General features: G+C 47.2%; 2 protein-coding genes across 5 annotated transcripts in view; both read right to left on the bottom strand.

The window, feature by feature from the left end:
* The window catches only part of ACSL1 (acyl-CoA synthetase long chain family member 1), a 72,210-nt gene extending 61,825 nt beyond the window's left edge, over nucleotides 1-10,385 (bottom strand). Inside the window, exons 1-2 of one of the 4 annotated variants that reach the window (XM_082715721.1) lie at nucleotides 10,184-10,385; nucleotides 6,304-6,702 (exon numbers count right to left, since the gene is read on the bottom strand). The gene's annotated coding sequence lies outside the window, so the exon portion shown is untranslated. Of the gene's footprint in view, nucleotides 1-2,108; nucleotides 2,322-6,303; nucleotides 6,703-10,183 lie in introns of those variants that run through there. The other 3 variants (XM_082715723.1, XM_082715719.1, XM_082715722.1) reach the window with 3 other exon arrangements.
* CENPU (centromere protein U) overlaps nucleotides 1-13,694 on the bottom strand; it is a 627,562-nt gene that overhangs the window by 111,121 nt on the left and 502,747 nt on the right. The gene's annotated exons all lie outside the window — the stretch shown is intronic.

The raw sequence follows: 13,694 nt of genomic DNA, 5'->3' as shown, positions 1-13,694 counted from the left end.
CATCCAAACAATACTGTTCATAAAACATTGTTAATGGATCCTAACTCAACAGATTTTGTATATAAGAGAAAGTAAGTGCCAAAGAATAATGGACAGATGCTTTATGGGGAAAGTTGCGCAATAAATTCAGCAGCTGACCTTAAAAATTATATATTCATCTCAGGTTCTTGAGTGTCAACATCTAGAAATTACTAGTATTTCGTAGTCTTGGTCTTTCCACAAAAGTGAAACTTAAAGAGAGAGAGGAGAAATCCCCAGCTGTAAGGACAAACCAGTCTGATCTTTCCCTGGCCCCTCCTCTGAACAGGTCCATTTTCCACAAAACGGCTACCTCAAAAACAAAAGATGTGGTAAAGCCTGGACAGGAGGCATGACAATGTGGCATGCAAGGAAACTTTGAGTTCTTTCAAGCTCCATTCAGAAGAGAGAGAGCCATGACAACTCTGCCTCTCTGATACAAACAGAAACCAGTCCCTACCTGCATTTGTCCCAAGTAGCTCTCTCTCTCAAATGTCCCAAATCAAAAAGCCCAGAGATCTCTTTCTAGTCAGGCTGCCAGCAATAATAATAAAATTACTGCCAAAATATGCATGACATAGACAGGAAGGAAATAGGTCAAAATGCTTATAATTGCGAGGGAAGGGTGATTAAAAAAAAAAAGCTTCTCTGTTTACAGTAAATGCAAAAAACAGAGGTGTATAATATATGGCCTATGATAGGTCTACATCATTTAAGTGAGGAAGGTAAGTATGAAGTTTGCTTTTAAGGACTGTCTTTTTCAAGTCATAGAATCTTAGCTCATGAAAGGCTTCAAGCCTAATGCGGTCCTTTCACAAATAAGGAGTCAAGTTTCAGACTGGAAGGGATTCTCCCAGTTGAGTGAGGACTAGAAAGAAAGCCTCCAAAGACCGGCTCCACCATGTTGGCAAGCAAGATTTCCTCTAATAAAGTTCGACCTCCTCGACCCCACTCATCCGCCAATCTAAGCTGCCCTCTCCACTTGAAAAGTGCAGAATCAACCAGAAATTTTGTTTGTGTTAAGCAAATAACTGCTTACATTGAGGTAACCACAGGGGATATTTGTGTCAGAAATTGTGAGATTTCACGTTTTTCTCATGCTAAGCAATGACAAAAATAAATAAATAAATAGATAGATAGATAAATAAATAAATAAAAGGAAGGGTATTGACAGTCGGGGGCACTTCGGATACTCCTGCACCAAGAAGATGCTTAAAAGTGTTAACTTCAAAAGACAAAGAACACTTTTATCAAGGTTTTAATTAAGCTCCATAACCTTGAAGGTAGGCGGATCGGGGAAGGGGTCTGAGATTTAACACACACACTGATCAGTGTCTGTCTCTAGGTCCGAGTCCACGTGTCCATTCAAGCCGTTTACCACCACTCTCTGTTTACGCCGCAAGGAGATAAGGCATCATTTCTGCTTCCTAATTTCAAAACACAGGCTTCGTACATGAGTGACTCCAGCACCGCTGTGTGCAGCGGCTATGGGCACTCTGGAGACACCGCGAGAATTTCTACACTTGGCAACCGGCTTTTGGATGCTGCCTTTGACCTTTCCGCAAGCGCCCCGCGCAGGGGCCGCTGTCACGCCGCGGCAGCAGGACCGTCCGGCTCCGTGCTTCCAGGCGCGGTCCGAGAGCGCCTCAAAAACCCTGCCACGGGGCCAGGAAGGACGCCCGTGGCCGAGAGACCACCGGTCCCAGCCCCGCGGGATCATCCCTGGCATGTGAAGCTCGGGGTCCGCCTTCCGGGCCGGGCCGGTCCCCGCCGCCACACAAACGAGAGGCCGATCCCGCGGCGCGCGTCCCCCGGCCCCCGCCGCGCACCAGCCCCGCTCCCGCGCAGCCCGGGCATCCCCGGCTCAGGCACAGGAAGCGGCCCGAAGGCCTCTGCCACCGCGGAAAGAGGAGCCGAGGGCAGAGGCCGGAAAAGCAGAACGGCCCTGGGAGCCGAGGGGAGGCTCACGCGTCTCCGCGGCGGCCGCCGCCTCCCGGGCTTGGGCCGGCGGGGCAGCCTGAGCCCCCGCGCCTCCACCGAGACCACCGGCAGCCGGAAAGGACGCGGCTCCCCTCGGCAAGAGCACTCACCTCCTCGGCTGGCCGGCCGCTACGCCGCCAGCTGTCAGCACAGCCCACTGCCTGTTCAGCGCCCGCTCGGATGCTATTTAAGGGCGCCGCCGTAGAGCCGCGGCTCCCTGGCTGCGCCCCAGCCTCCTCCGCCGCCGAGCCAAGCCGCTCGCCGGTGCGCCAGCCGCGCCCGCCCCGCCCCGCCCCGTCTGGTTCCGCCCCGCCCCCGTCCACAAGCCCCGCCTCCGCCAGCAAGCCCCGCCCCCGACGTGCGCCTGCCTGCCTCCCGGCGGGAGGAACCCAAACCTGGCTGCGTGCGGGCGGGTGCAGGGAGGCAACGAGCAAACTCAGCAGGAGTCGCTTCGCCTGCCTTCCATTTCATAGCGAACCTGTGGAAGGGCGAAGGGTGTATCATAGAGCCTCAGCCTAGAAGCCCGGCCACCTCTGGGGTCCCGTTGCTGCGGGGACCGGAACACGCCCTTTTGCGTGCTCCACTCCCAGTTGCCTGCCTTGCTGACTTTTGGCGACCCGGGTTTCTCTGCAGGCAGAGACCCGGGGCGGGGTGGGGAGCTTCCCTGGCCTATTTTCTTTTCTTTTTTTTTTTTTTGACACTCACTTGCGGAGTCCTTTTTACCCGATTTCACCACGGTCCCCACATGGGGTTTTGCCACAGTCCCTGGCAGGGAAGACTCGTCTGGACTTCTGCAATGTCTTGATCGTGAAGCAACTCCGGACCTATCATACTGGTCTAGTTACAGCAGAATGCAGATCCAGCGTTACTCAAGGACAATATCCACCTGCCAAGTTCTTGAGGCCTCTATCTCCAATTCAGCCCTGGCTGGGGTTTTGAGGGGTTCTGCATCTGTGCAATGCCCATTTGACATGAACTTCTTCAGGTCCTATACCAAATGTTATTTTTCCTCCCAGCACCTGAGGTCTGCCAGTGTCCTTAACCTCTAATAACAGTGGTTCAGGTTACAGGGGTGCTTGCGCCTGGTATTGGGAGGAGAGCTGCTATCTAGTACTTCTTTAAATTTGCAGCATGGAAAACATCATTGTGATGATAAACCCCTCTGGAAACAACTGCCACAGTGTACTGAAACAGTTCACACACGTTATCTCCTTGAATCTTCATCATAACCCTATGAGGTGGATGCTGACATGATTCTCCTTTCCCAGATGAGGGAGAAACTGAGGCACAAAGGTTGAATGCTACTGCAGACAAAACCGCACTTGGAACTCACGCAGTCTGCTTCCAGAGCACGCCCTAATAACCACTGGACTGCACTTTGTCCTTAAGGTTTTGCGAGCCGCGTTCACCGGAGGCGGTCTCAGGCATATCAAGTTGACTCAAGCAAGTCATATCCCGGGGACTTTCCTCCCAAAGTGTGCCAGGCACTATAAGACAGTGATGGCGAGGGCAACCCATGCTCCAGTGGCCTCTGCAGCAGCACAGGACTCCACAGACTCTCTAAGATGAAAATCGGGCTCCACTTTCCTTTCTGTTGGTTTTCACTTGGCTAATCCTTGGTTTGTCTGCTCAGATCTCTTCCTCCTCACCTGTGATTTTATCACTCGTAGCCTCTTCTTTTTTCTCTTGCTTCTCTAACCAGTCCTTCAGCCCCTCCTTATGCACTTCAAAGTTCTCTGCTGTAGTGGTTTGTACAGGGCTGCCATTACAAGTATCACAAACCAGGGAGCTTACACAACATAAATTTATTGTCTCAGAGTCCTAGAGGCTGGAATTTCAAAATGAAGGTGTGGGCTTGGGTTGGTTCCTTCTGAGGGCAGCGAGGGAAGAATCTGCTTCAGGCATCTCTCCTTGGCTTGGAGAAAGCTGTCTTTTCCCTGGGTCTCCTCACCCGGTTTTTCCACTGTGTGCGTTGTGACCACATGTCCCCTTATGAGGACATCAGTCATATTGGATCAGGGTTCACTGTAAGGGCATTAATTTGAGGACCTCTGTGGAGGCCCTATCTACTTGGGAGTTAAGACTTCAACAAATAAATCTGGGGAGAGGAAGAGATGCAATTCAACCCACAACGTGTGACAGCTGTCACGGACTATCTTCCCTGTCGCTTCCCCCTCCAAGACCCTTTTTTCCTCGTCGGTTGACTCTTCCTTGGTTTCTAGCTCTAATGCAGGTAACTGACCCCTGAGAATGAGAAAGGCACACAATCAGGAATTACATCTCAATTCCTACTCTCCCTGATAAAGCTGCTGTATGATATAGGGAAGGAAGCAAGTTCAGGTTTCTCCTCTGGAAAAAAAGGTTTCTAGACTAAATAATTCCTCAGGTCTCTTTCATAGCTAACACTTAAAAACAAAACAAAACAAAACAAAAAAATTATCTCAAAAAAAGTTTCACAACGTATAGGGTTTCACAACATATAGGGTTGTTCCATGACCATGAAATAAAGACTTTGAAGACAGGCAGAACTGCACAGTGGTTAAAAACATTGGCTAAGCCCCCTCTCTTCCTCTGTAAGACAGGAATAATGGCACCCACCTTAGGAGGGTGTCAGCCCATCGCCTTAGTTTTCTCATTAAATGAACGTTCCAGGCTCCACGGTGGGGGGTTCCATTTTGTGACTTGGAAAGATATAGGAACACAGACTTAAGTCCCTTTTCCATCTTCTTTTTTTCCCCAAACATTTCTGTAGCCACCCGAACAAAAGGCAATTAATTGAGTGTTGCAATGGAGCAAATCTAATGGAAATTTAAGTCTCTGATCAGTTGTTCTCAGTCCCATATTGGCTTGATTAAAATGCTATGGCTAACTCTGGCTAGATCCAGATCTATCGAACACCAGTTGATCCATTTTCTGGAGAAGCTAAACAGAATCAAGGTCCTTTTGGAGACAAACTGAGGGACAGGTTGACAATGATCTTGTCTCAAAAGCTCCCACTTGTGATTGCCAGCAGCAGAATTGTCACTATTATTGATCTTCTGTATCTACCGATTTTGAGCACAGTCATCTGCAGGATAACCACATCCATTAATAGTGGCCGGTGTGCTTTTAATTCCAGGATGGCTAAAGAAAGGGTTGGCATCAGTGGCTGGTGCTTCTCTCTCAGTCTCTTTTGAGGCTACATTTGCATTAGGCATATATCCCTCTCCCCCGTGAAACTGTTAGTGTCTAGAAAGCGGGACTGTATGCCATTAATCTCAGATTTGCTGGGCTTCCAGCAATAGGAAGAAAGGATGTTTCCACCAAAGTGACACTGTTCTATAACTACTGGTGATTATCACATAGTCTCCAGTGGCCCTCATTGAAGCCATAGTCTTCCCTTCTCCCATGCCCCTTTTATTGCTGCCATGCACTTGATCCTCTGACTTCATTAACTTTATGAGGAGAGTTAGTCTACAGCTCTCTAGCCAGTAACCTCCATGGGTGTACCCCTCTTCCCACTGGGAGGTTCCCAGAGGCTCTCCGAGGCTCTTGTCCTGCTGGGTGGAAATACCTGCTGATTAAGAGCAAAGCCTTAGAGTCAGACTGCTTGGATTCAAATTCCACAATTTACTGGTCCCAGACCTTGGGCAAAAAACCCTCTAATCCCTAGTTTGTTTTATTTTTTTTTTAAGATTTTTATTTATTTATTAAAGAGAGAGAGAGAGCATGAGCAGGGGGAGGGGTTGAGGGAAGATGGGGGAAGCAGACTCCCTCACCAAGCAAGAAGCCTGACACCCATCTCCATGCGGGGCTCCATGGCAGGACCCAGAGATCATAACCTGAGCTGAAGGCAGACACTTAAGCAACTGAACCACCCAGGCACCGCTAATCCCTAGCTTTCTTATCTGCCAAGTGAGTATGATATCCTAGGGCAGCCAATCTAAATCACAATCCGTTGTAAAGTGCACCATTATCGTATGTATCTCTGAGAAAGAAAAAAAAATGTTCCACGTTATATTTGCAACATCACAGTTGACAGATGAACCCTATATTGCTTGGCTTTTACTGCATAACAAATCACCTTAAACCTTAGCGGCTAAATGTCGGTCTTTGGCTCGGTCATTATCCAGGGTCCTGGAATCAAGTGCCTGCATCCGGCTCCGAGCTCAGTGGGGTTTCTGCTTCTCCCTGACTTCCCCCCACGCTCACTGCTTGTGCTGTCCTCTCACTCTCTCTTTCTTTCACAAATAAATAAATAAATAAATTTTTAAAAAAGAAAAAAAAAACTTAGTGGCTTAAAATAACAACCATTTATTAGCTCACAGTTCTGTGGCTGGGTCCATGGGCTGGGTTCAACCAGGTAGTTTCTCTGCTGCTCTCTCCTGAGCTCGCTCTCTCTCTTGCCGCCAGTCAGCCAGTAGGTAGATGAGCTGGATGGTTCGAGAATGGCCTCAGTCACTTGGTCGTCAGGCTGTTTGCTGGGGTCCCTTAGTTCTCTTCCAGGTGCCCACTCCAGGGAGCTAGTTCATGTGTGCTAAAATGGTGGGCTCAGGGCTCCAAGCTCAGCAAAGGGGACAAGCCCTGATGTGCAACTGCTTTTCAGATGCCATGTCTGCCGCCATTCCAAGAAAGCCACATGACCAAGTCAACTATCCATGTGGGAAAGGATTACCCAAGGACATCAATTCAGAGGGGAACTATGGTGACCATGTTGCAAAAAATCTGGAAAAAAAATATGCATTTAAGAATACACAAAATATAGTAGTAGCGATGGATGTTAAAGATTTATTAGGGTGATCATATCATAATATACATATATCGAATCATTACACTATATACCTGAAACTAATATGTTATATGTCAATCAATCTCAACTTGAGAAAGTAGAGAAGAAACATATTAGCTGAAGTGAACATAGAGTTTAAGAATATTTACTTTGTAGCTTTGTAGCTTTGTTGGTGGAGGGACACTCCCCCCCCCCCCCCCATGCTTAAGGAGATGAGAGGCAAATGTTCTGGAAAGCAGAAGTCATTAGCTTCTAGCAGAGGCAAGACCTTTCTCTGGGACTGGAGGCAAAGAAGTTCAAGTTGGTACTGATCAAGTTTGAAAATAGTACAGTTCAAAGAGGAAAGAATCAGGCCCTCCACTCTTGTGACCAAAGTAAATAAAATATTCTTCATTCTAAAGAATATAGAGTCCTGATGCCCTTTCTCCCTCCACATTCCTCCAGAGATTGCAGTCCTGTGCTCCCTCTGTTTTCACAGAAGAAATAGGGTTTTTACAGGAAAAGCCAGGCGTCTCTGAGTTTAGCCTTGATCAATTTTAAAACATGACTGTCCAGTTCATTGGATAGTGCTGGTATATACTGTTTCCCTAAGAGTTTCTACCTTTGAGCATTCCTGGCGGGTCTAGCCTTCCTTAAACTTCAGTAAGCCAGCACGGTTTATCAAACTAAAGTTCCCAATTCATAACCACTGATGCTCTGATAAAATAAGCATTTCTGCTTTAAAACTTGGAGTGTCCCTTTAAACAGTTTAGGTTGACAAGATGAAATATATCACCAAAAGAGCTCCTTTCAGGGTACTTAAATATTAATCATGCCCCTGCCTTCCAAACATTGCGTTCTCTCTTTGTTCAATAATCCCTCCACTGACCAATAGAGGAATACAGAAGCCAACACTGCTGAGTGTGTGTTTTCTGCTTATTAGAAGAACATTTAAAAAAAAAAAAAGAAGAAGAAGAAGAAGAAGAGGAAAACCATAATTTCTTAAGAAAATAAAATCCTGGGGCACGTTGGTGGCTCAGTAGTTAAGTGTCTGCCTTCGGTGCAGATCCTGATCCCAGAGTCCTGGGATCAAGCCCTACATCGGGCTCCCTGCTTGGCAGGAAGCCTGCTTCACCCCCTCCCACTCCCCCTGCTTGAGTTCCCTCTCTTGCTGCATTTCTGTCAAATAATTAAATAAAATCTTTTTAAAAAAATTAAATACAATCCTATGTCTGATTCCTGAATAAACACTGGGATAGATCTGGACAGACGGGCAGATGATGATAGGTAGGTAGATAGATAGATAGATAGATAGAGATAGACAGAGGGATAGATATGATTGGAGTATGATGGGCCTTTGGGGACCAAGGGTCATCCTGGATCCAAGAAAGGATTTTATTTAAGAAAAAAAGCAGGGTGGGGGTGGTTAGTTGCCCTGTGAGATAATGTCTGTGAAGCACTCAGTACCTAGTACCGAGCTCGATAAATACTATTGCTTTTGCTTCTCTTTGGAAAGCCTTTGTAGCTTATGCTTCTTTCTACCTGCAACCCTGTAAAGTCTTATTTATCATCCAAAACCTAACTCAGGCATCCCTTTCTCCAGGACACACACACGGACACACACACACACATAATGTATTGTCCCCAGAGCCGTGCTAGCCTGCACATGGAATGTGTGGCCTGTTGTAACTAACAGATTGTCCCTTCTGTGCTTCGAGGCCCATGGGCCTGGCTTTGAGCTCCCTGACAGCGGACATTCTGTGTCTAGCCATCTCCTACCCTCCTGTCAACGCGACACTGGACACTCGATACCCATTGATTCAACGGAACAGCTCTGCCGCCTCATTAGAACAGCTCCTCATTCCCCAAGTGTAATTGTTCTTTCCTCTGGAGTTGCTCCCCTGGCTCTTTGTGATGTTTCCATCGTAGGACTTGTCACACTCTGTTGTGATGACCTGTTGGTGTAACACGCACACGGACAGAATGTGCGGGATTCTCCCTGATAGCACACAGATTCCCCCTTTCCCTATGCCTGATAGTAGCCGGGAGTACTCTGCAGATTCCTGTAAATGAATAAAAACTGTTTCAAATGCCCATTCTAGTTATACTCAGAAAGGCCTGTGGCCTAGAGGTCTGGAGGAAACTTAGATTTAGTATTAATTCCTCAGTTATCTCTAGTCCTCCCCTCTCCTCTCAGGTGGCAATGCTGTTCCCTTACCACATGCTTGGGAGAGTGGTCAGTGGAGGCCCAGCCCCAGTGCCTGGGGCCTCTCCCACCTCCTACCGCCCCCCAGCCCCCTACCCCCACCTGCCACCACCAACAAGGAAATATTATGTGGCAGGCCCACAACACCCAGCAGTATTTTAAGTTTCTCTCAAGTGAATAGAATGTGGCTGGAAACACCACGGGGAGTGCAGGGGACTTGGACCAGATCGCTGGCCACCCCAGTTCCTGGGGACAGGACACTGGTAACCCCCCGCCCCAGGGTTGGCACATCAGCTCCGAGAGGTGTTGAAACTGGGCGAATGGAGCAACACGCAGCCTCCCTTCGATCCGCTGGGGCTTCTCCTTCATCCCCACTGCACCAGCCCTCCCTCTAAACGCCCCCCCAAGCCCACGCCTCCGCCTTCTGGAGACTGCCATGGTCCACCTTGAGAATCTGATGAACGCTACACATCCTCACTTCCTAAGTGTTTATCACATGCTGTCTGTGGGTGTCCGAGGATCCCTAGGTTAAGAGCCTCTGATCGAATAGAAAGAGTATTCAGCGGGGGATTATAAAGATCTAAGTTCAAGGCTGGTCTCTGCCCCTTAGCGGTTTAAAAAAAAAAAAAATGGTTCAAGAAAACAATTTAAGTGATATTGATGAGGGAGCAGAAAGCAAAGTGAGGGCAAAGCACAGGCTGAGACCCCACAACACCCCCTGGCAACAGGTGGGATCTGTGGGATCTCTGTGACATTCCTCAGTCACTCCCAGCTGCCCTGAAACTAAGGAAAGGAGAAATGGTTAACTAACAGCGATCGCAGTCCTGCAAGACCCGAGTCTCTATCAGTGATTTAGAAGAAAAAACCATTCTTACGGGTCTCCGGAAGTTAGGATGTTGATAGACCCCCAAGATTCAATTTCCTGAAGCCCTACCATCAGCCTCCCATCCAAAGTACGGCGGGAAACAAAGGTAGAAGGAAATGTAAATCAAGTAAAACTTCCTTACAATTTGCAGCCCATTGACCAACACTAGCGGCCGGCAGAATAGAACCTTCCTCCAGGAAACTCCCAACAGTCAGAATGTTAATGCTTGGCTGGAGGGAAAAACCACCTCAGCTTGACAATAGCCAGGCCCCCAGGATCCTCCAAGGCTTCTTTAGCATATCAAAGTCCTTTTGGATGCCTCCCTTTCTCCTCACCTCCCCCACCTCCCCAATACTGAATGACCTACCTCTCACCAGCCCAGCTCAGCCACTTTTCCTGCCCCCGCTTCAATAAAATCATCTTTTTCTGCACCGAAGACGTCTCAAGAATTCTTTTCTGCACCTTCAGCTCCAGACCTCACCTACATTCCCAAACTACATCAATAGGAACAAATTATTGAACACTTCATGGAGCCGATAGCTCCCATTCAAGAACGATACAGCAGGGAGGGAAGGCAGGAAGCACTTTAAAGATAAATAATAAAGAACAGGGAAGAGAAAAACAGAAACTCTCTAATTGGCTGGGGCTACCCAGTTAACCTTGACTGCAGTGAGAAGGAACGAAGACATACTAGAGACTGAGCTGGCTTGGCATTTGGGGATTGGTGGACTCAATATATTGCATTTCTGGGCAAGGGGAGCATTTATAGGGAATTTTGGTTTCCTGATGGTACATCATGGGCAGGAGCAGGAGCAGATCCATCATGGGCTTAGAAATTTGTTTTAAGGCTGGTTACGTGAATCAGCTCTGAGCCTCTACAGGTTGTAAGCGGCTTGCCACCTAACAGGCTCTTGGTTCTAGGTTCCCCAGCGCAAGCTTTCAGCTATAACCGTTTTTAAGTCCGTGGTGCTATCAGTTTGGCACAAGCAGGCAGCAAACGATTGATGGTTTACTCGAAGTTCAGCTCTGCATCCCTTCACTTTGAAGCATTTGCTGGATCCATTGACTAGATGACCTCCAGGAGCCCGGGACTGGAGAGGGCAGGTAAGCGCGGGACCGCATGTGTGTACACCTGCTCATGAAAGGTGTCGAGAGCGGACTAATACACGGGACCGCAGCTCACAGTATGATGGCCTCCTGCCTCTCTATCCCTAGAATAGACTCCCTCTCAAAAATTTCAGCACAAAATATTTTACCTAATTCACGCCCTAAAAGAACCCGTGGTATGGGTGCCTCCAGCCTTGTGGCCAGGTGATCAAAGTCTGACCCTTGTTTGGTGTCCCCCTCTAGAACATTCTCTTTCTTCCCTGACCCTGTTCAAGTCAAAGCCAAGAGTCTCCATCAGGAATATTCTTATATAGTCAGCACTGAGGGAGAAGTCTTTGGCCTAAATCTGCAGAACACACGGCTTTTTGAAATTAGTTCCATTTGGTAAATAACCAATGTTCTCACTGACTGAATAAAATTGATTATAATATTCACTCTGCCCAGCTAAAGGCTACTAAAATGTGTTTTGCAAAGGACTGGTTTTGCATCACTGTTAAAAATCCTTATACTTTTTTTTTTTTTTTAATAGCTGCCAAGATATTCTTCAATTTAAAATGCAGGCAGCTCACATACATATGGGCTTCTGGTCATTTAGACTCACTAAACGTTTAGGGACGACTGGGTGGCTCAGTGAGTTGGGTGGCTGCCTTCAGCTCAGGTCATGATCCCAGTGTCCTAGGATCGAGTCCCACATCGGGAACCCTTGCTCAGCGGGGAGCCTGCTTCTCCCTGTTTGCCACTTCCCCTGCCTGTGCTCTCTCCCACGCTCTCTCTCTGACAAATACATACATACATACATACATACATACATACATACATAAATACAAAAAAATTTAGACTCCTCTACTTTCATGGGGTCTTCTTCAGGTCAGTCGATTTGCCAAAATTTACAAAGCTCCCACTTTGCCAAGCACTGGGGTTTTGGATAATAATCTGGAGAGGTCACCTAAAGCATAAATAATTGTAATTTTCTGAACTCTTTCTCCTGGGTGTTGTTCTTACTGAGGTACCCCATGCTATTTAGTTTCTATAACTTTCATGTTAGATGGGGGAAAAAAATAGCACAGTGGTCCAGTCTAAACACTGCATTCATAGGTCTGCTTTAACGGGTCATCTTTTCAGGTTTATTGAAAAACCGTCTCTATCACCCATTCACATTGATGGAGCAAGCACCATCTGGGGTTAGAACTGTTGGGGGTATAAGACATGATTTCTGTTTGCAAAGGTTTTTAAATTAAATTGGGAACTGTGATAAAATAAGGAATATATTTAGTCTTTATCCTTGATTCCTGGCACAGAGTCCCTAAAACCCTTGGAAATTCCCAAGTCATTAGTGTCTTTTATTACTCAAAGTGAGTCCCTTTAGCTTGAGTTTATGCTAATGAGGCTATGTGGGTCTCAGGATAGGATTGGTCTTCCAGGAAGGGGCAGGGGTCTGGAGATTAAGTTTTATAAAACTTCTGAAAAGAAGAAATTGGATGAGCTTCTGGGTGAGTGGTTGCAGTCACCCGCCCGGAGGGAGGGGGCCATAGCCCCATGCCACAGAGAGAGACACTCCTGAACTCAGGAACCCCCTGGACCTTACCCTATGTACCTCTTCATTTGGCTGTTTATTCTTATCCGTCATAATTTCCTTTAGAGTAAACCAACAAATGTAATGTTTCCCTGAGTTTTATCAGTTGTTCTAGCCAATTATGGAATCTGAGAAGTGGGTCACGAAAACCCCCGATCTGTAGCCAAATCGGACACAAGTGTGGGGTGTCACTACTTGTAACTGGCATTGGAAGCTTGGGGGGCAGTCTTTCGGGACTGAGCCCTTAACCTGTAGGGGTCTGTGCTGACTCTGCGTTAGGCACAGAACTGAATTGTGGACATCAGCAGAAAATTGGCTGTTGGTGTTGGAAAACACCCCAGGAACGCAGAATATATTGATTTAAAGATAAATAAGAATGCCAAATAGCACTTGAAAAATGTGAGTGGTGTCTCTGTGAGCTTATGCTAGGTCTTGCTACAGTAACATGACCTCTGAAATGTCGGTGGCTGATAACACAAGTTGATTTTTCATTCTCATGACAGCTGAGCTAGAGATCAGCGGTGAACGCCACAGATCTTCATCTTTCTAGGACCCAAGATGGTGGGACAGCTTCCCTCTAAGGAGAGGTCCCTCACGGCAGAGAAGAAAGTGCAAGTACCACGAAATCGCTCTCAAAGCTCTGCTTGGACGGAGCACGTGTCACTTCCATTCACGTTTTATTGCCCCCATCAAGTTATGAGAGTATCATAATAAGAATCCTTTCATAGGAAGGGACTTCGGATAACAGGGCCCGAGATTCTCATCTATCACGAATAGTGTAGAGAAGGAGCGCTCTGAGAACGAAGTTGGAGAAAGATCTTGGGAACCGTAGCCATGACAGGCCCCTCAGCTGAAGCCACTGAAGGGGTTTTGAAGGAGGGTTAGGATTCAGACAGATGGAGTCGTTCTGGGCCCTTTAAATGCCATGGCAAAGTGCCCAAGACATATTCAGATGTCAAGAAACAGACAATTCTGAAAGAATTAGGGTTGGAGTTGGTAGGTTGTTTAGGAGGAAGGCTGAACTACTTGAATCACTATATATGGAAATGTGAAGTAACTGCTACTATGTATTGAACTTTGCCCTAGGAGTTGAGATAAATATACTCTTCTTTAAATCTACCATGAGATTTCTCCCCATTTTAGAGAAATTATGGCTTTAGAGGTCGAGGTCCTGGCCTGAAGCCACAAAGCTGATGCG

This window comes from Mustela nivalis (assembly GCF_964662115.1).
Source record: "Mustela nivalis genome assembly, chromosome: 20".
NCBI lineage: Eukaryota > Metazoa > Chordata > Mammalia > Carnivora > Mustelidae > Mustela > Mustela nivalis.
The sequence above is the reverse complement of the archived record's forward strand: the minus strand, read 5'-3'. Positions and strand labels throughout refer to the sequence as shown.